Below are 25,305 nucleotides of genomic sequence, written 5' to 3'. Positions count from 1 at the left end.
TAGCATAACATAATTGTCACACATTTGGGCAGTGTTTTAGTATGACATATTGAGTATTAATAATAGTAATGCACAATACTAGCATAACATAATTGTCACACATTTGGGCAGTGTTTTATAGGTTCATAGGTAGGTTAGTACTAGGCGAACTGCCCTTGTGAGCCATTTTAAGCCTAGCCAATTATCCCTTGTGAGATTCAAACCCTGTACCTTGTATTTGTAAGGCAAACACCTTAACCATTACACCACCATCCATATTGAGTATTAATAATAGTAATGCACAATACTAGCACAGCAGAGTCGATAAAGAGATGCAGGCAAGAGTGCAGGTTGTAATAAGATGACGGAACTGATCTTGAAGAGTTTTTGTTTTCAAATGCCTTACTGTACTTAGCTTGAGAATCCAGGGGAAAAAAAACTGTGCCAGTTCTGTTTCATCACTGCTTTTTAAAGAATGCAAAACAAAAGAGACGAAAACTATATCCTAATAAAACAGCAAAGGTCATGTGCTACATGTAATGGTCAACAAAGCAGCAGCGGCATTATGAGTCATGCTTTTCTGTCTCTCGTTCTCTCAGTCACTCCCTCACTCTCTGCCTTTTAAAAAGTAATCAAAGTCCAGGAAATGTCAGGAGTGACACACAGAATTATTAACAAGAGAACAGCATGTCACAGAGGCACCACTGAAAATAATCTCTTAAGACATTTACTTTGAAAACATAATTCACAACAAGAATACGGCATATGAAGCAAAAGTGGAAATGAGGAAAACTATTAGAAACCCGTTTCATTTTGTAGAGTATCTGTGATGCCACATGTTCTGAACACTTGGCAACATGTAGGCATTTATGACCGTCCTATCTGGAAAACAAAGTGTCATAATCTACGTCAGCCACTAAAACCACATGACTCGTCACATGCTGTAACACTGCTTGTTCTTCTTATTAATGGTGTAGACACTCAAAATATTGTCAAGTTTTGCAAATGCTGAGTGTTCCACATGCAGCATTTATATGCAGAGTCAAGATTCAGTATTTTGAAGTACTTCCAAAACGTTCACTTCTCACTATTCTCCTGTCTCAGTGCCTTGAGACAGCTTTGTTTTCAGCAGCCATCCCCAATTTTTTTAATACTTTCCTGGCTATTTTTGTTAGGAATATTGCTTATTTCTTTTAACAAATAGTATATTATAGAAATTTGATTTCATCTCATCTGTTGCTTCCTGTAGTTCAGAAGTATGAAATACCAACACTCTCGTCTTGACCCATCCGTCGTATTATGTGTTCTAAAAAAGCAATTTTCTACCTGTAGAACTTATTTAGCCTTTGCCCTGTTGCATTTTCTTTGTTCTTTTATCTGGCAACTGTATCTTTCTGACGCTGCAGTCACCATGTTACTCTTTTGGGTGTGTGTGTCACAAGAGAAGTAGTGGCATGTTACTCTTTTGGGTGTGTGTGTCACAAGAGAAGTAGTGGAAGTCTTTCTTGCTTACAGCTCCAGTATAGGAACAGAAAATGAACACCATCTGGTTTAGAAAATATGCAGAAGTTTAGCGCATTCTTGGTTTGATTCTTTCTTTTGCTCATGCATTTGACACAATTTAAGGATGTATTTGTTTCTCGTATTGATTGTTGTGAACATATGCAGGATTGAAAAGTGTGCATAATCGGATAATTGCAGAATTAGTGCTAACTCTAGATATCTGTTGGTCCTTGACTTTGAAAGCAAACCGTGAGGCCAGAATATCCAAGAGCCCAGGGAAGCAGCATTTATTGGAATGCCTATTTCACCATACACTGTATGATATAGACTGTGATAAGGTACTTAAAAGAAAATTAAGGTTTTAGCTTGTTTATAGACTGTGAAATTTTGTTTTACTGAGCATACCTTCAAGGGAGGACAACTCATAAATAGTTTTGTCTCCAGCCGAATGTATCCTTGCATCCCATTCTTTTTAATTAAACACGTATTGCTTCTTACCATTTCTTTAAAGACGTGTGACTGTTTAGGCTTTCAGTTGAAACATTTCCCTGCAAGGAATAAATCTATTTTGTTAAACTGACTAATTCTCCAGTACAAATTAATAGGTGTTTTTCACTGAACTGGTGTATGCAGAGTTGCCGCAGTAATATTGCCCAGAATATTGGGGTTGTAGGGCATTACCTAGGGATATTGCTTATTTCTTTAATAGTTAATTCTAGAAAGTTGCTTTCATATTATCTGTTGCTTCCTATAGTTCAGAAGTATGAAATATTAAAACTGTGCGTGAGCTTTCAAAGAATAGCAGTGTAGCTTTGGGTGGCCTTGGTAATTAACATGTCAGTGGTGTGTTCAGTAGCATATAGCAAATGTACTGTAAGGGAATCAAGAGTTATCAAAAATGATGGAAGAGAGCTTGTGTCGACTTTAGCGGTTAAACGTAGTCAATCAGATGAACAAGTTCACAGGGTTTTTCCCGTGCTTTTTTTTCTTTTACTTCTGTGCTTTCTTGTCAATGTAAGCAAGTGCTTTATAGTCATCTGGCATAGTTCAGAAAAGTCGGTGCGATTCCTGATTAATGAGACATTCACTATTACAAGAATTATGCTTTTAGCGCCAAGCACAGGGCGGTTTTAAGACGCTGCTCACATAGACCGGAAGCAGTATAACCATAGGATTGTACACTAACAGCTTCTATGATTATTCATCTCCTTGGTCTAAACTGTAAGTGATAAAGTGCTGCTGACTGTTACTTCCTAAGATAACATCACAAAATGAAGCTTTGAGACCATGAGGGGCAGCCATGTATGTCCTGCTGGTCTTCTTTTACGTCTGCAACTCTTCTTTTTGCCATGGTTTCATGGATGATGTCATATGTAAATGCCCTTTGTAATGGTGTACTGTGTGTTTGCATTTTGTAGGTTTACTCTTGCCTGGTACTTCAAAATTATTGATAGAAGAAGCACTGAGAAATGTATTTCTGTTGTTCTTAATTGTCTTTCTCTGTCTCATAAGAATGTAATGCATTTTGTATGAAACCTCTTAAAAGTATCATTTAGATCATCCTTAATAATGTCTAAGAGCTGTGTTACCGAAACCATGTGCATGAATGGTGTGACAGAACCTCGAAAACCAAAGAAACTGAGAATGTAACACGCACACTGTGTGGAAAATCTCAGGCTGCACAATAAAGCATGGAAATCAAAGGATGTCCTTCAAGGATGCATCTGCAGTCCTTACATATGGGTTGTCCTGCCTCAGGCAGCCCCTCGGTCGGCTGGATTCCAAAGTCTGGGTCCGGCGTCGGCTGATGTCGCCTCCATCCCAACGTCAGAGCGCCTGGGATATAAAAATGTCAGCCGACGCCATCTTCCTCAGTCTTTCTTGCTGCGCAGTGCCCGAAGCAGAAGCAGTTCGCAAGTGCCGGTCGGCCAGCTCCTGAGATTTCAGCTAACCGAAGACTTCAAAAAGCTAAGTACCCCGTTGGGGACTCTTTCTTGCCTCAGCTGATGTCAGATCAAACGGTTAAAGTTAATAATTGTTTATCTTGTGGGAAACAAATACCTCATAAGGATTTCCACTCTTACTGCCTACCCTGCCTAGGCCCAGACCACGACATCTCGGCCTGTGCAACCTGTGCTTCTTTCAATAGACGCACTCTTAGGCGTCGGGCAATGTTCGCAGAGGAATTTTTTGGGGAAAAATACTGTTACACTATGCCGTCGGAGCTTCCGACTCCTCATTTACCCAAAAAACGGAAGGACAAGGACCGACACACGCGGTCCGTGGTTTCGGCCGAAACCACGCCCAGGCCTACCTCGAGTATCTCGGTCTGTGCCGAAACCAAATCCTTGGTGCTTCCGACCGACGAAACCGCACAACCGACAATCTCGGCCCCGGAGGCCACCTCTGAGTCGGTTATAGAATTTCCTACTGAAACCGGTGCTCTGGAAATATCCAACACCATTTCTCTAGATAAGACTACTCCAGCACGTGGGGCAGCCAGGCCTCCTGTATCCATGTCCATTAAGGCATTTACACGTGCTAAAGCTGCTAAACAGCCAAAATCTCTCCCTCCCAAGACTATTCCTCAGGGATCCACTACCGGTTCACAGATTTTGAGTTTAGCTGAGGACTTTATTTTCCTAATTAGGGGCTCTTAGCTACATCTGGACAGGGGCTCTCAACCACCTCACGACAAAAGGCCCAGGGTTGAGCAGACAGATCCCCAGTCTTCTGATGAGGCCTCAGAAGACTCTACCCTATCAGACTGCCAGGAGGAGGCCTTTACAGCCTACGAGGATTCTGATGCAGAGGAATCTATACCCTTGGCCTCCCCTCCTGAAGAGTTGTCCTTTGGGGAGACCCTCCACTCCATGAGAGAGCATTTCAAATGGCAGGGCCAGGAATTCTCTGACTCCAGGAAAAGATTAAGAACTTTTTTGCATTTACCTCAACATAGACCTTTGGCTATTCCTCCGGTTTTAAATGTCATTGATGATGTGTACTCTGAGTCTAGTATTTCCCCTGACTCCCTTCCTCCGGCTCCTGTCAAACCCGATAGGTACTACAGGGTCCCGGACTGACATCATTTCCTTTACAAGGGCCACTCTGCTGACCCAGAAACTATTTCCCAGGGCCCTAAAGGGGTTGCAACCACCACTACTAAAAACCCACTCCCTTCTGAAAGGGAGTCCAGGGCTTTAGAGAGATGGGGTAAAAAAGTGTATACTTCTTCCACTCTTTCTATGAGGGCATTAAATTGTCAGTTCCATATGATACAGTACCAAGAGTATTTGTTAGATGAATTGCATAAAAAACTTTCTTCACCTAAACCCCTAGATCGCAAGGCACTTCAGGATCTGGTACATAACTCCCAGCAGGTTAGCAACCATTTCTTGCAGTGTGGTTATGATGCATTGGAAGCTTCATGTAGATCAGCTATGACAGGTGCAGTCATACGTAGACATGCTTGGCTGAAGGAACAAACACTGCCAGATCATGTTAAAGCAAAGCTTCTGGATGCTCCGCTAGAAAAACAAAAGTTATTTGGCTCCATGGCTTAAGAGGTCTTAAAGAAATTTGAGGAAAAGGCTAAATCAGTACAAACAGTCAAAGATTTCCTACAGGTCCAGCCACCAAGATTCAGCAGAAATTGGCCTTCTAAGAATTGGTCCTTCCGGACACAGACAGGTTTCAAAGAGGCAGAAACAGGCGTGCCAGAGGTAGAGGGCAAGCTCGAGGCTCCTACAGAGGACGTCAATGGCAGCCTCCAAACCAGAGAAGTGATGCAGGACCTACAACTACTACACAAGGACCATCTCAATGACTTGACTATGACCCCGCCAACCAGGGCTCAATTGGAAGCACCTTTGGGCGGAAAGCTATCTTTATTCTCAAAAAATTGGCACAGTATTACAAAGGACAAATGGATACTGCAAATAATAGACAAAGGATACAGATTCCATTTTCATACATTACCAAAAAGACAAGGCATGCCAAACCTGCCACCAAATCAAAGGGCAGAGGCTTTCAAGCAAATTTCCAAGCTACTTCAAATGAGGGCAATAGAAAGGGTTCCTCTCTCAGAACAAGACCAAGGATTTTATACCAGACTATTCCTTGTTCCAAGAAAAGAAAAGCAATGGAGACCAATACTGGACTTGTCCGCACTGAATACTTACCTCATCGTGCCAAAATTCAAGATGCTGACTTTACAGCAACTCCTTCCCATGCTGGGCAAGGGGTCTTGGCTGGTAACTCTAGACCTCAAGGAGGCATACCTGCATGTCCCTATCAGACAAAGTTGCAGAAGACACCTCAGATTTCTTGCAGGTTCAGAGCATTATCAATTCTCAGCATTGCCATTTGGCTTATCTACTGCACCCAGAGTATTCACGAAATGCCTGGCATCAGTAGTTGCACATTGCAGACTTCAGGGGATTCAAATTTACCCATACCTGGACGACTGCCTCATACAAGCGGACAGCCAGCAAATACTGGTAGAACACTTAAACTATGTCATCCGACTACTACAGGCCTTGGGATACACAGTCAACATTCAGAAATCAAGACTTGTTCCATCCCAACGAATAATTTTCCTGGGTGCAAAACTGGATACAAACACCCAGATGGCTTTTCTCACAGAAGAAAAACAAGCACAACTACCGGATTATTTCAGAAATCTGACAACACAACCCCAGCTAACTGCAAAGAAGATCCTGCAGGCCCTGGGATTCATGGCATCTTGCATTCTTCTTATTCCACAAGCAAGGCTGCATATGAGGAAACTACAATGGTACCTAAGGAGTCTAAGGTCTCAGCACAGTCACAGTCTAGAATCTTTGATCCCCCTCATTCCTTGCCTTCAAAAGGAATTCCTGTGGTGGGCAAAAGCAAGCCAGTCAAACATGGGCCTCCATTTCAGCAAGCCGCATATCAGCCAAACTATCACAACGGATGCCTCAGCCCATGGATGGGGAGCTCACATGGAAGGCAGATGCATTCAAGGGCAGTGGACACAAAAAGAATTGCATCTGCACATCAACCAAAAGGAAATGCTGGCAGTGATACATTCCATCGAGGCCTTCAAGCTCTTCCTGCACCAAGGTCACCTGTTAATAAAGACAGACAATACCACAGTTATGTGGTACATAAACAAGCAAGGGGGTACCCATTCATACCCTCTTTGCAGGCTGGCGATGAATCTGTGGGATCTTTCCCTGAAACTCAATATAGAACTACAATCCCAGTTCATACCAGGAAAATACAATGCTCTGGCGGACAGCCTGAGCAGAAACATCATGGATCCACATGAATGGATGTTGCACCCGGATATATTTCTCCAGATAACACATGCATGGGGAACGCCGGACATAGATCTTTTTGTCTCCCAACACAACCATCAACTGAGGTAATTCTGCACAAAGACATACCATCCTCAAGCATGGAAAGTGGACGCCCTCTCATTCAACTGGAATACTCTAACAGTATATGCATTCCCACCTCTTCCATTAATGACCAAGGTCTTACTGAAGATCAGGATAGAGCAACCAAAAGTAATCCTCATAGCCCCGGACTGGCCAAGACAACACTGGTACCCACTGTTAAGGAGCATGTCACGCACGAAACCTTGGCCTCTACTACAATGGCCACTTCTTCTGACACAGCACAATTACAAGACTCTGCACTCCAGTCTAAAAACCTTGCAGCTGACAGCCTGGAGAATACCTTGACTCCTCGCCAGGACAAACTATCCAAGAGGGTTCAGGATATCATCATGGAAGCCCGACGGCCTTCCACAAGAAAAGCATATTCAGCAAAATGGAAAAGATTTCGCACCTGGAACACCGCAAAGGGTCAAGATCCGACAATCATGAGCATTCCACATATTCTAGAATACTTGGCTGAAATGCTCCATAATGGCCTTTCTTATTCCTCCATAAAGATCCATGCTTCAGCAATTTCAGCAGAATACAACACTGACTCACCTGTATTCTCTCATCCTCTGCTAAGACAGTTTCTAAGAGGGATAAAAAACATCAACCCTCCAAGGAAACCACCAGTGCCTACATGGGACCTTAACTTCATGTTGGAAAAATTAACTCTTCCTCCCTTTGAACCAGCAGCATCTTCAGAACTACAATTCCTGTCTTGGAAGACTGCCTTCCTCCTGGCCATAACCTCAGTGAGAAGAGTATCTGAGTTACAGGCCCTCATGGCCATTTCTCATTTTTCATCAGGACAGAGTCTCTTTGAGAACCAATCCTTCATTCATGCCGAAGGTGGTATCCAGGGTTTCACTGAACCAAGCTATTCACCTGCCTACCTTCTTTCCAAATCCACAAAATAAAGGAGAAAAATTTCTGCATACTTTGGACATCCACAGACAGTTGCGATATTACTTGGACAGAACTAAGACTTACAGAAAAACTGACCAACTCATTGTAGCATATGCTGCTGGTGTACAAGGAAAAGCAATTTCCAAACTGACAATTTCAAAATGGATAGGAAATTGCATTCGGTTCTGTTACTCCTTTCATGGAAAAGCTGGGCCAGCTAACATTAGGCCTTATTCCACCAGTGCAACAGCCACCTCCACAGCCTTCTTAAGAGGGGTGGCTACAAAGGACATTTTAGAAGCTGCTACATGGAGCTCCGTGCATACATTTTCCAAGCATTACAATTTGCTCTTATATTCCAGATCCAGAGCAGGTTTTGCTACTGCAGTCCTGCAGGGCATGCTAGCTACACCATCCTTTTCTTAGGTCCTACCTCCCCCAGCTTGGCTATGGTATTCTACCCATATGTAAGGACTGCAGATGCATCATTGAAGGACATAGTACAGTTTTGTACCTACCATAAATGTAGATGTCCGATAGGTATGCATCTGCAGTCAGGATTTCCCTCCCTCTTTCCCATCTGTGGTATATTTTGGATACCTATCCCTCTTTTTAGCTAGCTGGGGTTATCTTTTATGGTGTATTTGTTTTTTATTGCTGTGCATGTTTGAAATTTTTCATTTCTCCAAATTCAGCCTTACTTAGAGGGCAACTGGCATCTGGGGCAAGAAAAACTGAGGAAGATGGCATTGGCTGATGTTTTTATATCCCAGGCGCTCTGACATTGGGATGGAGGCGACATCAGCCGACGCCAGACCCAGATTTTGGAATCCGGCCGACCGAGGGGCTGCCTGAGGCAGGACAACCCATATGTAAGGACTGCAGATGCATACCTATCGGACATCTACATTTATGGTAGGTACAAAACTGTACTTTTTATCCCCTACTTTGTCACTAGGATGGGTAGGAGTCAGGACGAAAGCACTCGGCCGTTTGTTTTATGTGGATTAAAGTATTTCGTTTGGATTGAATTCCTTGCTTTATTGTGCAGCCCATGATTTTCCACACAGCGTGGGACATTTTCAGTTTCTAAGGGCTGTGTTATTAAATACTTGCTAGATGTTACCTGTGAAGGTGGGCAGGAGCTGTAGTCCTAGCATGTGTCCCCCGAGTAGTCTGATAGCATCAGAAGGTATGGTCTCACAATCCACCCCACCAAGCAGAATGAATTGTAAGTATGTCCTCCCCACCAACACCGAGCAGAATGAATTATAAAATATGTCCACACCACTGAGATTAAGCAGAATGTATTGTAAAATGTCCACACCACCAAAACCAAGCAGATATGGCCACACCACCGACACCAAACAGAATGTGTTTTAAAATATGTCCACACCAAGCAGAATGCATTATGAAATATGTCCACACCACCTGCACCAAACAATATATTATAAAATATGCACACAAATGGAGTGCTAAACAACTTACAAAGCAAAGCTTGATGTCAGGAGTATGCAGAAAAGATGCACTATTGTCTTGGGCTATGGACCTACATCTCCTATCTTCCCAGGCTGTTTTCTCTCTTCCTTCTGGATTCAGTACCATGCAGGGACTCCTTCCTTACAGTAACTGTATAGTAACTGTACATTGAATAAACTGTTTTACACAGACACACACACACACACACACACACACACACACACACACACACACACACACACACACACACACACACACACACACAACCTTTGAGTCCAGTCTGTGTATAGTAACCCGTAATCCCAGTATGGTGATTCTCAGCAGTCTCCTGAAGTACTTTCTTCCCATTCTGAAAACTGCACCTGTCTAAAGTCATTCTTTGTGAGTCTCCTCAGTTCCTCTTCCAAAGAAGTCCGTGTATCTTTGGACAGTGGTGCTGTATAATCAAACTAACTACTAGCACCTAACTCTCCACTTAAAAGTAGCCACTTCCAAGGGTAGACTAGTACCGTTTGACAGCTGTGGCTCAGATTCCAGCTTGTTGCTACTAACTTAGCTCCACTCCTGAAACAGCCACATGACTGGCTTCAGTTGAAAGTGTGTGCAGTGGTAGGTTTCTCCCACTGATGCCATCCCCACTTGCATGTCTCCATGCCTGGCTATATGTAGCTGCATGCACATGAGGTACTGCACCCTTAACATCATTTTCAGTTAAAACTGTTGGCATAACATCTGGTAGTTAGCATAGAGGATTAAGGCTATGAGCTGCTAATGAGCTACTTCCTGTCATACAGGGTTTGATTCTCTCAGCCTTCGGTTGTATACTTTGTGACCTTAAGCAAGTTTATTTAACGAGACAGTACTTTAGTGCAACTGGGAATTTTCAGATAGGCTCCTTAATGGTCTCCTGGACTGAGTGCAGATGAACTACCTGTGAACCTAATCATCTGCCGGGATATCGTTAAACATGGTCACTTATTCCCTTGCTCTCCTTCCTACTCCCAAGTAAAGTCTGATCATTGTTGCATGAAAAGGTGTCTTGCCAAGACCCTAACTAGAGTGGATTTGCCCAGGCAAGCATTGCTACTTTTTAACCAATGTAAGCATAACAGTAAGTGTTCATACGTTGCACCTCCTTATGCTACCTTCTTCCCTCACTTCCTTCCTTCTATCGGTTTCTCTCTCCCCTGGCGTTTTCTGTAAATAGTACAGTAAGTCTGCTTTTCATTATCCACTCATATTGCAGTTCCTGTTTGTATTTTACTAACTTACCTTTAATTTCTCTATAAACTGGCTAAAATTTTTCCAAATATTAACTTGGATCTATTCTTAACCAATGTTCTCATATTATGTTAATGTGCTATTGTTATTTAAACTGTAGATGTTTCGTGTTATTTGTGAAGATTGTAAAATTCTTGTCCTTGACATGTTTTGTAATACTTTGGTGCTTTTCTCCCGGGACTCCAATGAAAATGGTCTCCTACCCAGTCAGACTTTCCTGGTAATCAAATGTCAGTAAGTAAGTAGTGCGTAATAAATAAGTGTCTGCTGTATCGCACTTGGCAATGGTCTTCTTCTTCTACACTAGGATGTAGGGTACAGACTGTCATAGTCATTTGATTGCTGTTTCCAGAGAGCCCAACAATACTGTAGTACTACCTTTGCTTGCTTCTTTTCATGATACGTCTATCCCACTTTGTCTTAGTGGACGTTGATACCAAACATGCCCCTGCCCCATTTGGTTACACTGAAAATGTTTGACCCCTCCCCCCCAGACCTGAGTGAACTATAACATCTGGCTTCCCCCTTTGTCTTGGAACCTGCTGTGATGGATTAGGCTTCCTTCTCCCCAAAGTTACTTTATAGCCATCTGTAGTGTTGATTACACCTTCTTGTGGAGTTATAGCTAGACAGAGGTCCCCATTCTCCCCATTTGTTCGGCAGTGTTGCACTCTCACTCGGCTAGCCAGATTCTCTCCTCAGGCAGAGTACCGAGTGTTTGGTACAGCCATATCCAAGAATAGAGAAGTGAACCCCTACTAGTAGTGGCTTTGGGACCATTCTGTCAGGCCCCTTGACCAGTTCCCTGTACATTAAGTGCATTCCAGTGCTCCATTCTTCCCAAAAACTATACTTTGAATAAACTGTTGCATTCAAATGTGCGCACACACACACACACACACACACACACACACACACACACACACACACACACACACACACACACACCACTTTCCAGGGATGGGTGGTAATATTTCTAAATATTACAGTATTTTGTCCTTTTCCAAGGAAGATCATTGGCTGACTCCCGATGACCTGACAGGTGAATTGTATTTACTTTTGCAGTCTTAAGAAACAGGCCAGATGGCTACAAACAAGAGGAGTAGTCTATAGTGGACCAATCTGACCAATCAAGGCTCAGTCCTGGGACCTCTCTTGTTCGGTATATATTTCTCGGAGGTACAGGCCAACATGGAAGGACTGTGGCTGACCAAGTTCGCAGATGATTGCAAACTGGGCGCCATAATCGACTCTCCAGCCAACACAAGCATCCTCCAAAAGGGCCTCATAAAAACAGACAACTGGTGCCAGAGCCATGACCTCAAGCTAAATGCCAAAAAGTGTATAGTCATCCCCTTTGGCAAAAACAAAGTGCCCACAAATTACGACATAGGTGGTAATCCATTAAGTACAGAAGAAGTAATTAGAGACCTGGGGACCCAAGTTGATAGCAATCTCTCATTTGACAACCACGTGGCCAAAGTGGTTAGAAAAACATTTTATATAGCCCACCTAATCATGAAGGGATTCACATCTAGATCAGGGAAGGTCATCGTGCCACTTTACTCATCCCTCATCAGGCCCATAATTGAGTACAATGCCCATTTTGGGATGTACCTTACCAGACACCTGCAGCAACTGGAAAGACCTCAAAAGTACCTCAGCAAGAGGATCAAAGGGCTCAAACAGATGCCATATGCTGCCCGGTTAAAGAAACTCCAGCTCTACTCAGTGGCATACCGCCTGTTCAGAGGCGATCTGTGCCTGACGTATAAAGCCATGTCCAACCCTGAATTAATGGACATGCTGCACCTCAGAAAATCCAAAACCCATCGAGCTATGCGCTCGAGAGACTTGAACCTCAGCACTGAAATAAATAGGACATGCTGGAGGGACAGATTCATAACCCAGAGGCTCCCTTCACTCTGGAATAAAATCCCAGTCCAGGTTAGGCAGAGTCCCTCATTGACTCTCTTCAAGAGGAATCTTGATGAGTGGATGGGAGATCGTAGGTTTACCCCGGGTATCACTTCTGTGTCACTGTTAGACAGAGGCACAGTATACTAACCTCGAAAAAGGGCATAGCAAAATAAATTTAAAATGGGTGGCGAAAGCCAAACACATTCTGGCTAGGCTTATAAATGCCTAGGGCAGATAGCCTAGTATGAACCTATGAACCTATCAGAAGTGAATACCAGCAACTAATCACTATTCCCACCAGCAGCTAATCACTATTCCCATTAAGTACCCTTTTTTCTCAGTGAACAATTTATTTTTGTTGACTTAGAAAGTCCGACTGGTCAAAGCCCATTTTCAGTGGAGGCCCAGGGAGAGGAGCAGCAGCATATACATTTAAGGTACTCATGACAAACCGATCTTTTTACAGACATGAATACATATATAAGTTAATCAGCCACAAACTTTAAAGGTGAATAACTAGAAATATTTTACTTAAAAACAAGTAATTTGGATAGTGCAGTGAATATTTAAATGTGTAGAGAAAGGTGTAATTGCACAGAAAAACAGAAAAATAACCAGTATGAGTAGATGGAATGCTTGTCAGGACAAGGCAGAGCGATCAGCTAAACCTTTTATAGCTGTATTGGTCTGGAAGAGTTACAGAACCATGTCTACAGTACTTGAATCTGCAAACCTTTCATAGCTATATCTATCTGGAAGAATTACGTAGCCCTGTCTACAGTACTTGAATCTTTGGCACACAGTAAGCAGAGACACAAATGTAGAAACACGCTAAGGGGTATAGAGTAGAAAACTGGTCCATACTCTTCAACGTCTTGGGTAACACTCCTGCAAGCAGTAACTTAACTGCTACCAATTCATAGTCTCTGGAGAAAGTCATTCCTTCTGACCTGTGGAGGGATGTCTCATAATGTGTCCACACTGACAGTCATATCCTTAACATCATTCTTGCAAGCTCTTCCTCCCATCAGTGGACAACATTTCCGGAAAGCTTCTGTGAGGTAATGTGTTGGAGAAACCAGTTATATCCTGTTTTAGTTAATTGGTTTGTATTTTCTCCTCCAGGTTAACCCCCCTCCCCACACACATACACATACACACACATACACAAACATACACATACACATACACACACACACACACACACACACACACACACACACACACACACACACACAAACAAATTGATGAAGTCAGATGTCTACTCAGAATAGCTGCTACCCCACCCCAAGAGAAATTCACACAATATTTTAGTTTACTCCGCCACCCCAAGAGAAATTCACAACGTATTTCAGTTTACTCCTCTACCCCAAGAGAAATTCACAACATATTTCAGTTTACTCCCTACAGCTAAGGAAAGCAAAATAATGACATTTACTTCCGCACATCTTTTTACATATCAGTTGTACACTTTTATTTTATCTATAGGTGTTACCCTTCCCAGGAGAACAAGGTTGAAAGCGCATATGCTTCTTTGTGTGTTCTACAGAAAAACAAACAAAAGTCTTGTATGTCTTTTCCATTACATATGTACAGTTCATTTAGTACAGCCCTGTTAGCTCATCCTTTAAGAAAAACAATTACTTTTTAAGTTTCTTGCACCTCTCACAAATTTGTTATAGTCTGAGCAAAACACTTTACATTAACATCGCACTGCTTTTGCTCTGGATTGTTTAGATTATTTCAGTGCTGCTTAGCAGAGGCAGTGTGATTGAGTTTTCATCCTCAGCAGCAGTAAGTGTGTGATTCATAAAAACAGAACTCTTGTCTGGTGCTTCCTTCTCAGTGCTCCGCACACAGAAGAGAACAGTGAGTTGCTCATTGCACCATTCTTAGCTGTGCATGATACTCAAAACCACAGAAGGGGAGGCTTGCACAAAGTGCTGGGGGAGGGATGAATGTACACGGCACAGGGCACTAGCTGCCACAGCAACGTAATAAATCAGTCAAGGGAGTGGCAAGAATTGGCTGTATGCCAATTACTTGTGCGACACAGTAGTACACAAGGTTATCATAAGGTAGGCAGGGTGCACAAGACCATTACATGTATGGTGATGTGGACACCAGGAAAGCTAAACAAAGATATGTGCACATGAAGTGCAAGGTGCTTCTATTGCCTACAAGGTACCGTAGATGTCATTATGACAGAAACAGAGAGGCCAGGTTAAGCAGCAAGGTGATGCCTATGTGCTTATGACATGTATAGCGTCAAGGACACTAGACCAGACATTCATCAGATTTCTACCAGGTGGACAGAGCAATGGTAGGGTATGCACCCACAGGCACACTGTGCTTAAGGTACCTGCACACAGTACTTGTACACCCTGGTGTGTGCAGCATTACTTTACTTTTAATCAATATTTAACTTGGTCAGTGGGGTGGTCATTAGACCTCTTTCAGCCACAAACAGGCCAGCTGGTGAATATGTAACAGATAATCAGATATCCTTCCTTAGATTAGTGTTACAGTATTCCAGTATTACTGGGATATCTCGCCAAGGTAGCCTGATATCTGGCCATCGTACCAAAGTCAAAAAACTTTCCATATGACCATGCATCCAATGTATGACCCAAGTCCCTGGGCATAAGTATGCATTTGCGGACGTAGCATAAGATCCTGATACTGTATCACAGACTGACCAAACACAGGTCGCACACCCATCTGTCTGTTTCTTTCAGTGGTCGTTTGTGTTACTTCTGCCTTCGCTTTTTCAGGTAAGTGCCCATTAGGAAGCCTTCCTTTTTCTTGTACTTTGGTGTTTAGATATGTTAGATGTTAGCTAAGAGAGGGAAGAGTGATTGTGGTAGGCAGATGCCTTAAAAGGGCCTCCACTCCCAGTGCTTGTTTTGTCTTAGGGCTGAATACGAATACAGAATTTGTCAGAATTGTCAGTTTTGTTCCAAAAAATCATATGTACGTGTCTTTCCTCACTAAATATCTGTTTAGATAGCCAGAACTTGAAGTGCTTCACCCATGGCATTTAATGCCCTGCTTGCTCCAAAAAAGAAATGTAAAAGGCCTGTATATGAAACATGTGAATTATACTTTGGATGATTGTAGTATACAGCCGTAGTTCCTTGCCCACTGGAATTTGTCTGCATGTAAAATATTGGTTATGTTTGTCATATGCCTCTTAGGCAGTTGCATTTGCATTCTACTTTGGTTAGCTGAATATAAGGAGTTTAGTTTTGACATTTCTGGGTCCAAGCTATTCCAAGATGCAACAACAGTCTTTACAAAGGCTGTTTCATGGATAACTAGGGAGTAGTGCGGCAGTGCTGGTAGCCAGATGCCATCTTGATTTCACTGAGAGTATGTCTTGGTATGGTGATGAAATTATATTTTTTAGTGTTGGGAGGGTAGTGTTATACTTGAAAGGTTTAATGGTTAGAGTATTGGGCAGGATGGTAGCTATCACATTCACATGCAATCCTTTTTGGTGGTCAGGATGTGATGAGCTCTACTGCATGAAAGTTTTTTTTTTTTTTTTTTTTTTGCCATAATATTTATTTTTTCAGTGGTCTCAAGGATTGTAGTGCTTTGAAATGAGGGCATAGAGGGGATAGGTGAGGCATACTCCGGTCGTATCAGTAAGGCATTAATTATGTCACACCTTGCCTCTGAGTAATGAGCTGTTTTCGGATGTAGTTACAGTTGACATGGTGAGGTGCTCTGTGTGGGAGTGGAAACATTTGCTGTTATATGTAGGGTTTCATTTAGCACAGTGGACTGACATCAACAGCAAGGCAATAAGCACCAACCCAAAGGACAGCCCCAGTGTATTCACCGTGGCATGGCTGCATCTTGCTTCTGTGCCACAGATGGGACCACCCCTCTGCAGCACACTCTACAGTAGTACAAGGTGCACAACATCCACTCTTTGTACACACACTTTCTCTGAAGTGTTGGGTCATTAGGAGGTTGTACAGGTCATGATGCTGAGTGCTTGCAGCTGTATAGGGTGATTACAGCAGTCTACAGTGTCTTATTACAGGACGTGAAACATGCAGGAAGGTTCATAATGGTTTGCAGGGGACTGTGAGTGATGACACATGTAGTGGCACTGCAGGTGTGTCCTTCAACTATGCACAGACAGACATGTGACATGCATTCACAAACTCCACATGCATACACATACTGGTACGTACACACTAGAACTCACACACACCTTTCCGTGTGTGTGTGTGTGTGTGTGTGTGTGTGTGTGTGTGTGTGTGTGTGTGTGTGTGTGTGTGGAGAGACATTGTTTACCTCCAAAATTCAAAGTAGTCGCAGTATGCAGTGAGGGCAGATACTAAATAACCTGTTCTCGGTGGCGAGGGGTGCGTTAAAAAGTATGGCTACTCGTCACATTGCCTGCTCATGAGTAATGACCAGCATTTTTCTGTCCTTAAGTTTTTAACTGGATGGCTTTTTATACTTCCTGCAGTGTTACAGATCCCTATTGGCTATGCATTCCTGATGCATGGAGCATATGAGGAACAAGGGCATTTTATTAAACCTGTAGTTGCTGTGTACTGTGCAATGTTCAGTGTTTAGTTTCTGTGCTTATGCTGTTACTTGGTGGTGAGTGTAATGTCTGCATGCATGGTTATGTCAAGATGATTGTGCACGTCAGTAATTTGTATTTTTCATTGTCTGATGTTTGCACACTTTGCTTTTCTGTGCATGATGTGTGTTAGTGACTATGTCCATGTACATGGTACTGCTGTTTATTAAGGACATCAGTGCCTCCACTTTTGACCCTCAGTTTTTGCACTGTATTTCAGTCTCTGCGTATGGCCGTAGAACTTGAGCAGGTAGTCATGTATTCATGCTTTGTTACACTTTGACATATTAACCTTGCACTGGCAGCCAGTTTGTTGCATAGCAGCACACCTCTTCTGTAACCATCTTGCGGAGTTGTTTATGGTAACATGTCAATTATTGATGGCAGTTACAGTGAAGGAGATATTCTATTTATTTATTTACATTTGATGACCATGGAAGTCCACTGGGCCATAAAGAGCCTGTTTTCAGTGGAGGCCCGGGGAGGAAAGCACCAAATATTGCAAGTTACATATTACACGTTAACAAAAGAATAACAAAGATTTGTACAGAACAATTAAAACATTTACAGAAATATAATACATTATGTAATAAGCTTTTCGTGAGTTAACATTTAAACAGAAGGTTGCTAGTCCTTTTGGAGGTTGGGTAAACTGAACATTTGCAGAAAGACATTTTTGTCAAATAAGCTCTGTGTAAGTAAACACTAAACAAGTAGCTACTAGCCCATTGCAGGTTAGGGGGACCATTTTGCATTGAGAGAGTACAAGAAAGTTGGATTATGGAAAGTATAGTACCTTAGTAGATATGGTATTAGTAGATATGTTTGATACAAATTCACCAAAACTGTGCCAGTGATAATGGGATATTCATCTTTACTCAACAGCTGTGTGACCGTGAAGTTGGTATATTTATGTTTAGGGGTGCTGGGTGTTTATCCCCCTTCAATTAAATAGTTTTTCCTCTCTTTGCTTAAGGTTTGCTCAAAGTAGTTGTGCTGATTTCTTTCTGCTAATTTTGCCATTGAAGGAGTGTGAGTGTGTGTGAATCTGTTCATATATTAACATGAACCAGTGTTTCTCAGATTTAGCCTCTCTCACACCTTTTCTCTACCTGTTAAGATTTTGCAGTTAGTACATTGTTTTTGAATACGTATCTTAAAGTGTTTGCTAATAAAGGTACTATTTGTATTTCTAGAGATGAACAAAGAGCAACTTTCCGTGCGTATGGTGTTAGGGGATTAAATACTAAGTTTGCTCTGTGGGGTGATGTCTTCCCTCTTAAACATGAATAAATGAAATTTTACACCGTAACTGATGTAGACTTTGTAAGTCAAAGGTGGTCCAACTGTGAACGGCATTTAGACATTTTCAGAAGGGCATGTTAAGAGTTGTATGTGCAAAATGCTTGCATCTCATTTCATCTGTAGCATTTTTACTGCAGAATATGCACTGCTGCTGATCGTTTTACGTAACCGTTTTCCCTTTGACTACTTAACAGATTATCTCATGTTCAGAATTTGTTAGCACTTGTAAGGAACATATACAACGGAAGGTTACATCACTTGACATGTGTTAAGTTCTGTACCCTGAAATGATCAGCCTTTCTGAAACGTATTGCAAAAGATGGTGTTTTATTTATAATACTGAAATACAGGGCTGCATAGTGTGTAAAAGTAGTAGTACTTGCAAACTTCCTTTATTAACACTTGGGCATTATGCCAAGATGAAAACATCGCTTAATGGTTCTACCTGAAAGACTAACTTGCTATGCATAAAAGTGTCTTAATGGTTTGTTTTATGTAGGTAGTTAAGATTAACTGTGCTCTGAAAGATAACTGCATGTTTACTTACTTCATTTTGCTGTATCTGTTGCACCACTGTTTAATTTTAGTTCCTGTACTTGTATTCTGCAGTGACTTTAGGCCTGGACTCTAGGAAAGAAGTCGTTGACAATTAAGTAACTAAACATAATGCTCTGTATTTTAAAAGATCACGTGCTTTATGAGTCCTCCTGAAGATTAAAATGCTTGTACTTTGTAGTCACGTCTATGTAAATTTTGGTGTCTTATAAAGTAACCTTTATTTTTGAAAAACAGTTCTGAAAGCGTGTTTAAATTTTGTGTTTAGACTTCACATGGAGTTGTGGAAATGTAAAATGCATTTTAACGCAATTCCCTCATTTCCTATTAAAAGATTGTTCCAATCAGTGTACATCTTAAACATTTTACTGCTGGCCTACATTATCTGTTGAGTAGATCATGATGATGAAAAGACTGCTGTATGTGATCATGAAATGGATTAAAGTTCAGTGGATACTGGACAGGACATGAGAAGGAATAAAGTAGCAGCTCATAAAAGTCGAATGCTTTTAATGGCTTACAGACTGTACTGAATGAATAAGTGACCCTGAAACTATACTTGGCAACTTCCATCTTAACTTTTCAAAGGATTTGATTGGATCTCTTAGTGTGTGGTGTGATCTGATCGTCTGCCCTTTGACAGCCGGTGCCATGTTGAAGCAAGAATTATTTAATGTATTACAGAAAACACAACATAAGCTGTTTTGTTGACACAGTAACCCAGTATTTATTTACTCTTAACACAAGAGGTGATTTCTTGAGAATCCTGGGCTTGTAACCCGGTTAGACCCATTTACTTTGAGAATCTATCTTTTTTTTTTATCGGATGTCAGAATTTTCTGGGTGTGTATGTACTTTTCTTTCAGTGCATGTGGTCATTGAAGTTTCAGCAGGAGAGTCCCCCTGAAGCTATGCATTAGTCACACACAAATACAAGGATTGGCATTACAGCTGTACTCTGTAACGGTGATGTATTTTCAAGTTTCTTGACTGAAATTTTGTATCTACAGCAGGAAGCTGTACTAAGTGTTATTACAATAAGAAAATCATGCCACAATCTCCATGTATGCCTATTTAGATGTCTGAAATATTGATTGTTTTTAATGTCTTCAGATTTCACTTTTCATGCTTTTCCTGACTTAGGGACTTTATTCTTCCTTGTACAAACAATTACGTACTCTTTCTGTACAGTTGTGACTGAATTATTTCGTTTCTCTAACAGAATGTTCCAAAGGGTCATTTTTCTTAGCTTATTATTGCTTCCTTCACTTTTACTTCGCATATATTCTCTGTGTTTTCTGGAAAAAAGAGGGGGGAATAAAAGCATTCTGCATTTCTGAAATGTCGGTTAGTTTGCAGAGATCACTTAGGCAATGTGACAATGGCTTCTCATTCTGATGTCTGTCACACCAGTGGTCTTGTTTATTTTCTCACTTAGCAGTTTCCTGTGATGCTTTTTTTTTTAATTCATTTAACCAGAATATTCACTTAAATTGTCTACTCATGTGTTACCTAGATCATTGCCACTTTAGTGGCACAGGGCACAGTGGGACAGCGGTTAGAGTTGTTGCCTCACAGCAAGAGGTTCTCCAGTTTGTTTCTCGGCTGGGGTGCCTTCTGTACGGAGTCTGCATGTCCTCCCTGCATTTGTGTGGGTTTCCTCTGGGTGCTCTGGTTTCCTCACACATTCCAAAGAATTGCGGTAGGTGGACTGGACACACTAAATTGGCCGTAGGTGCAAGTATGTGTACGAGTGAGTGATACGGATGAACTAGCCACCCGACAGTGTAAACCTTGGCTCAAGATGATTCTCACTGTTGAAAGTGACACCCCGAGCCCATGTGCAAAAATGGAAAAAGGGGTTGAGGAGGGAGTGGGTAAAGTAGAAAGTAAATATTTAATTGTAGATCACTGGAAATAAACTACCACTGAAAACACAGCACTTTGTGTCCCCATAAAATTAATTCCTTGATAATAAAATAGCATCTTACATGATGGTAGCCCCCTGTAAGACACATTTTTAGCATAACAAAAGTTGTAATGACAGTTTAGAGTGATGAAGGGACATTAGTACTGAGCAAAATATCAAGATATGGACTTTTTTTTATAGATTTTTGAGTTACTTTGCCTTTCCATATTTGTACTTGAGTTGTATGGTCTATTAGTGTTGTGTTCTGTGAATGCAAAATAAATATGCTTCTTCACTAGTATTGCTTTGTCCTGATCTCCTTCAGCATGCCTTGTTTTCCCATTTTAAGCTTCTTCAGCCTTTAATTTTGGCCTCTTGAATGGTTTGCCCATTCCTGACTTTTCAGACTTCAGTACATCTGCTTAGGCACTATAAGGGGAGCTTTTTATTGGGTCTGCATTTGTCTAAGAGAACAAGTAGGAGTCCACACTGCACAAAAAGGCATCCTGACTTACCTGACCTAGCAGGGTATGTCAGCTGTCCATAAGGGAGGGGAACTAGCCTTAGTACTTTTAGTAATAGTGAAGTGGCAGATAACTTCACAACTTAAGCAGCTGATGTTTTGATGTGATTTGGTTGTGGATCAGTTGAATCAGTGTTTATGTATTGTGATTAATGCCAGTTGAAATAACTGTGTTATGTAGGTGAGTGAGTGAGGAAGAGCAGCAATTGTGAGAGACAGGAATTTGTTGAGCTGGCAACTTGTTTCTTTGTACTTAAAAGCTTTTTATTAAGGCCTCAAAAAGGAAAGGCTGTGCATTTATTAGTTTGACTGCCAAGGCCCTACTAGTGTTTTGAGGAAAAGGGTGCATTGAAGAGAGAAAAAAATACCTGCATCGGGCCATAATCTGCTTGAGAATGTCTGTGGGGGATGTCTTCTGAACAGATTTCAATTAAATATAAATATTTTGTTGGAAAATGTAACCGATCATTGAGATGCTGGTCAGTGGGTGCGTAATAAACATTTCATACAAAAATGCAACTTTCTTCTGCATTTAAGACCTTCTCCAGTTATGTTCGAATTTAAAAAATGTCAGAAGCTGAAGTAAAAAAAAAAAGCCAAGAGAAATGGCAAAACTTGACTTTCAGTGTGTTGGGGAGTAGTAGTAGATTTTTTGTACTTGTTTTTGGGCTTAAACTGTACCATGATCCTGCTGTGTTAGCGGTCGTCATATTGTGACTTCCGAGGGCTTCCAAAATGCAGTAAACATGCTGTTGATGTGAATTGTCCGTGTGAACGTGTGAACCAGAAGTATGTTTCTTTAGGGATTAATTTTAAAGAAGAGGCTGTTATAATTAAGAAAATGCAGTATGTTTATTTTTGCTTGCTTTAAATATATATGACCAAAAAGTAAATGAGTGTTTCCTCATTCCTTTTTCTCTTAATGTTGAACTGGATAGGAGGCGAGGGTGAAACAGTTACAGAGAGCTTTTTGGGGTAGAACATATAGATCGGCCCCTGTGGATATAAATTTATTTTTGTTGTTGCACTTAATGGATGCTTACTTTCTGGGGGTTCTGTTAAACAGTTAACTGAAACATCTGTGTCATGAATTAACAGATTTTGTCCACTTCAATTAAAAAATAAGCACGCAGTATCGCTGCCATAGTCTAAATAATAAAAACACCATACCCACTGCCACGTTCCAGATAAAAAAAAATGAACATGCTGTACTGCAGCCACGTTCCAAATAAAAAATAAATATGCCATACCACATCCACGTTCTAAATAAAAATATAAACATGCCATACCGCGGCCAAGTTCCAAATAAGAAAATTGAGTTACTTGAGCTGTATCTGATGATTTTGTAAGGTGCTGTTGGTGAATAACCATGTAAGGTGCTAGAAAGAAGACAGATTAGTGTTTTAGTTTGAAAGTGATTACAGGTGTCATTTTGAGATGCGCAGATCCCTGTGATTCTATATCTCAAGTACTTTTCCTGAAAAAGTAAATAAACAGGAAATCTTTATTCTATCTTAACCATAAGGCAAGAAGAAAATTAGCTATAATTATGGCCAAACAAATGCTGGAGTATTTTATTTGGTCAACATTGTTTCATGACAGCCTGTGTGAAGCACATTTCCTTGTGCAATTTCCATGGAATCCAGACAGTCTTTTTCTCACCATATTTTCAGTTCTAACCCACTGCAAGTTGTTGTCACTCTGTCAATTCCCTTCAGTGTAGAATGGATGGTTTCCTCAAACGTTTCTCAGATATTCAGTGACTTCTATAAGGATGAGCTTGATTATTATTTTTTCAGTCTGTTCAGTTTGTCGTTCGTGATAATTTTTTTATCACCAAAGTCCATTTGTCATATTCTTCTTAGTTGTCCTTTTATTTATGTAATTTTACCTACTGTACTTATGAACGGGGTCATTATATACCTCTATAAAATATGCCTTGTTTTCCCTTCAACTAAACAGTGATACTTCCATCTTTCGTGAAGTTTACTTTAGCACTAAATGTAAGAGCTATTAGATCCAGTTGTTTGCAGGTGTGGGCACATGCGGCACTGGGTGTCCCATTCAGAATTCATCCTCTGCCTTGTACCCACTGAATGCCAGGATGGACTGATGATGGCAATGAGCCTGAGTAGGATACGAGTATTGGAGAATGAGTGTACAAGTGGAGGAAAGAGAAGGTGATAAAAGGGGATGAAATGGGCTTGAATCTTTTTCCACAGTGTCCTCATTTACATCTTCTCTTTTCGTCAGATACTACCAAAGTCAGGGAGTAGTGAGAGTAAACATAGAAAAGGGGTCCTGAAACAGAATGTAAGGGCTTTCTCCAAAAATCTTCTGGCGAAGTATGTCTCTAATTGGGAAGAAAACTGTTCTCCAAAGGTCGGTGGAACAGCATGAGCAAAACTCAGAAAAGGGGGATTCTGCGGCCAAATTACAGATACAAGGGATAAAGCAGTGACTGTGCAACAGGTAAACCTGTTAGAACTGGACTAGAAAGAGGTGACTTGTATGCTATTCACTTTTGATTCCCTTGTGAAGACTGAGAAATTACTTGGAGAGTGATGTTAGTGGGGGGGGGGGGGGGGCAGTTAATCCACAATGTGGATGACTGCTCTTAATTCTGTCTTCAGTTCCTTTACACCCCCTTCCCTCAGTAAACAGGTATGCCAGAAGGCTCTTTCCAAGGGAAATCAGTGGATTTGTAGAGTAACAGGGGGAGCAGAGCATGACAGCTGGGGTGGAGGGGTGCAGGATCTAAAAAGCTGGGGTGGAGGGGTACAGGATCTAAAAAAAAAAAATGGGAGTTGTCTTCTAAGGAAAAAAAGATCAGGCCTTTGGCAGTGAAATTAGAAGAGAAGCAGGACTCTTATTTTATTTTATTCTACCAGTTGGTTTTAAATACCATTTTAAACCAGTTGTAATTTAAGTGCATATTTTGTTTCCATCATCATACATTTTTTTCTGATTATTTTTTCTTTTTCTGGTTCTCTTTTTTCCACTTTACTCAAAATTATGTGTAATAACAATACTAACTAATTATATAATTATATATGTTTTTATAGATAGTTTTTAGGGTTCTTGTACACAGACCTGAAAAAGTCTAGAAGGACGAAAGCGATCGTTGTTAACAATAGGTTATGAAAATAGAATATGATTTTTACATTTGAATTTTTACATGCAAAGTGTATATGTATATATTTATATATATTTTTTGATTGCCAAATGGACTAAGGTTTATATATTTCCAGCCATGTAGTATATTGTCTTGGATAAAATCACAGACTTAATAATCTTTTTATTAATCTGGTTAAATAAGAGATACCACATCATTATAAATTTTATTTAAAGTACATAAGGGTTATATTATTCTGACAGCTATTAAGCAGGGCAGGACTAGCTCGAATGTCACACTGATGGAGGAAGGGATGCGAATTTAACGTGTACAAATAACACTTTATTTTTCAGCACAATAAACCACTCTCTTGTCTGATAAAAAAGTATGTATATATATATATATATATATATATATATATATATATATATATATATATAAAGCTTGTGAGGAAACTTGTGTCTTTCGGCTTTTCCCGGTTAGGGGTCGCCACAGCAGAACTCCGGTCCGCTAATGATTGGCAGTAGATTTTTATGTGCCGAGTTGCCAGTTCTGATGCACAACCTTCAACGAAGGTACTCCCATTCACGCATCCACACAGAAGACGCCCTAGCTGAGAATCAAACAGGACAATGTCTTACTGTGAGGTGACAATGCTACTATTACTCTTGTTTTTGTTTACTTGGAGCGCTTGTCTGTGTACTTAATAAAGGATTTTCGACTGGAAACAGACTTGCCTGCCTTGGATTACTTTTGAATACTTAGTAATTCTGTACAATTGTATATTTT

The 25,305-nt window shown here is 41.0% G+C and overlaps 1 protein-coding gene across 4 annotated transcripts in view; it reads left to right on the top strand.

Annotated features, from left to right (window-relative positions):
* Window positions 1-25,305, top strand: part of NR3C1 (nuclear receptor subfamily 3 group C member 1) — a 1,023,052-nt gene that overhangs the window by 608,964 nt on the left and 388,783 nt on the right. The gene's annotated exons all lie outside the window — the stretch shown is intronic.

This window comes from Protopterus annectens, chromosome 4.part0, assembly GCF_019279795.1.
Source record: "Protopterus annectens isolate FY-2018-M chromosome 4.part0, PAN1.0, whole genome shotgun sequence".
Classification (NCBI taxonomy): Eukaryota; Metazoa; Chordata; order Ceratodontiformes; family Protopteridae; genus Protopterus; species Protopterus annectens.
This window is presented reverse-complemented; position numbering and strand designations above follow the sequence as displayed.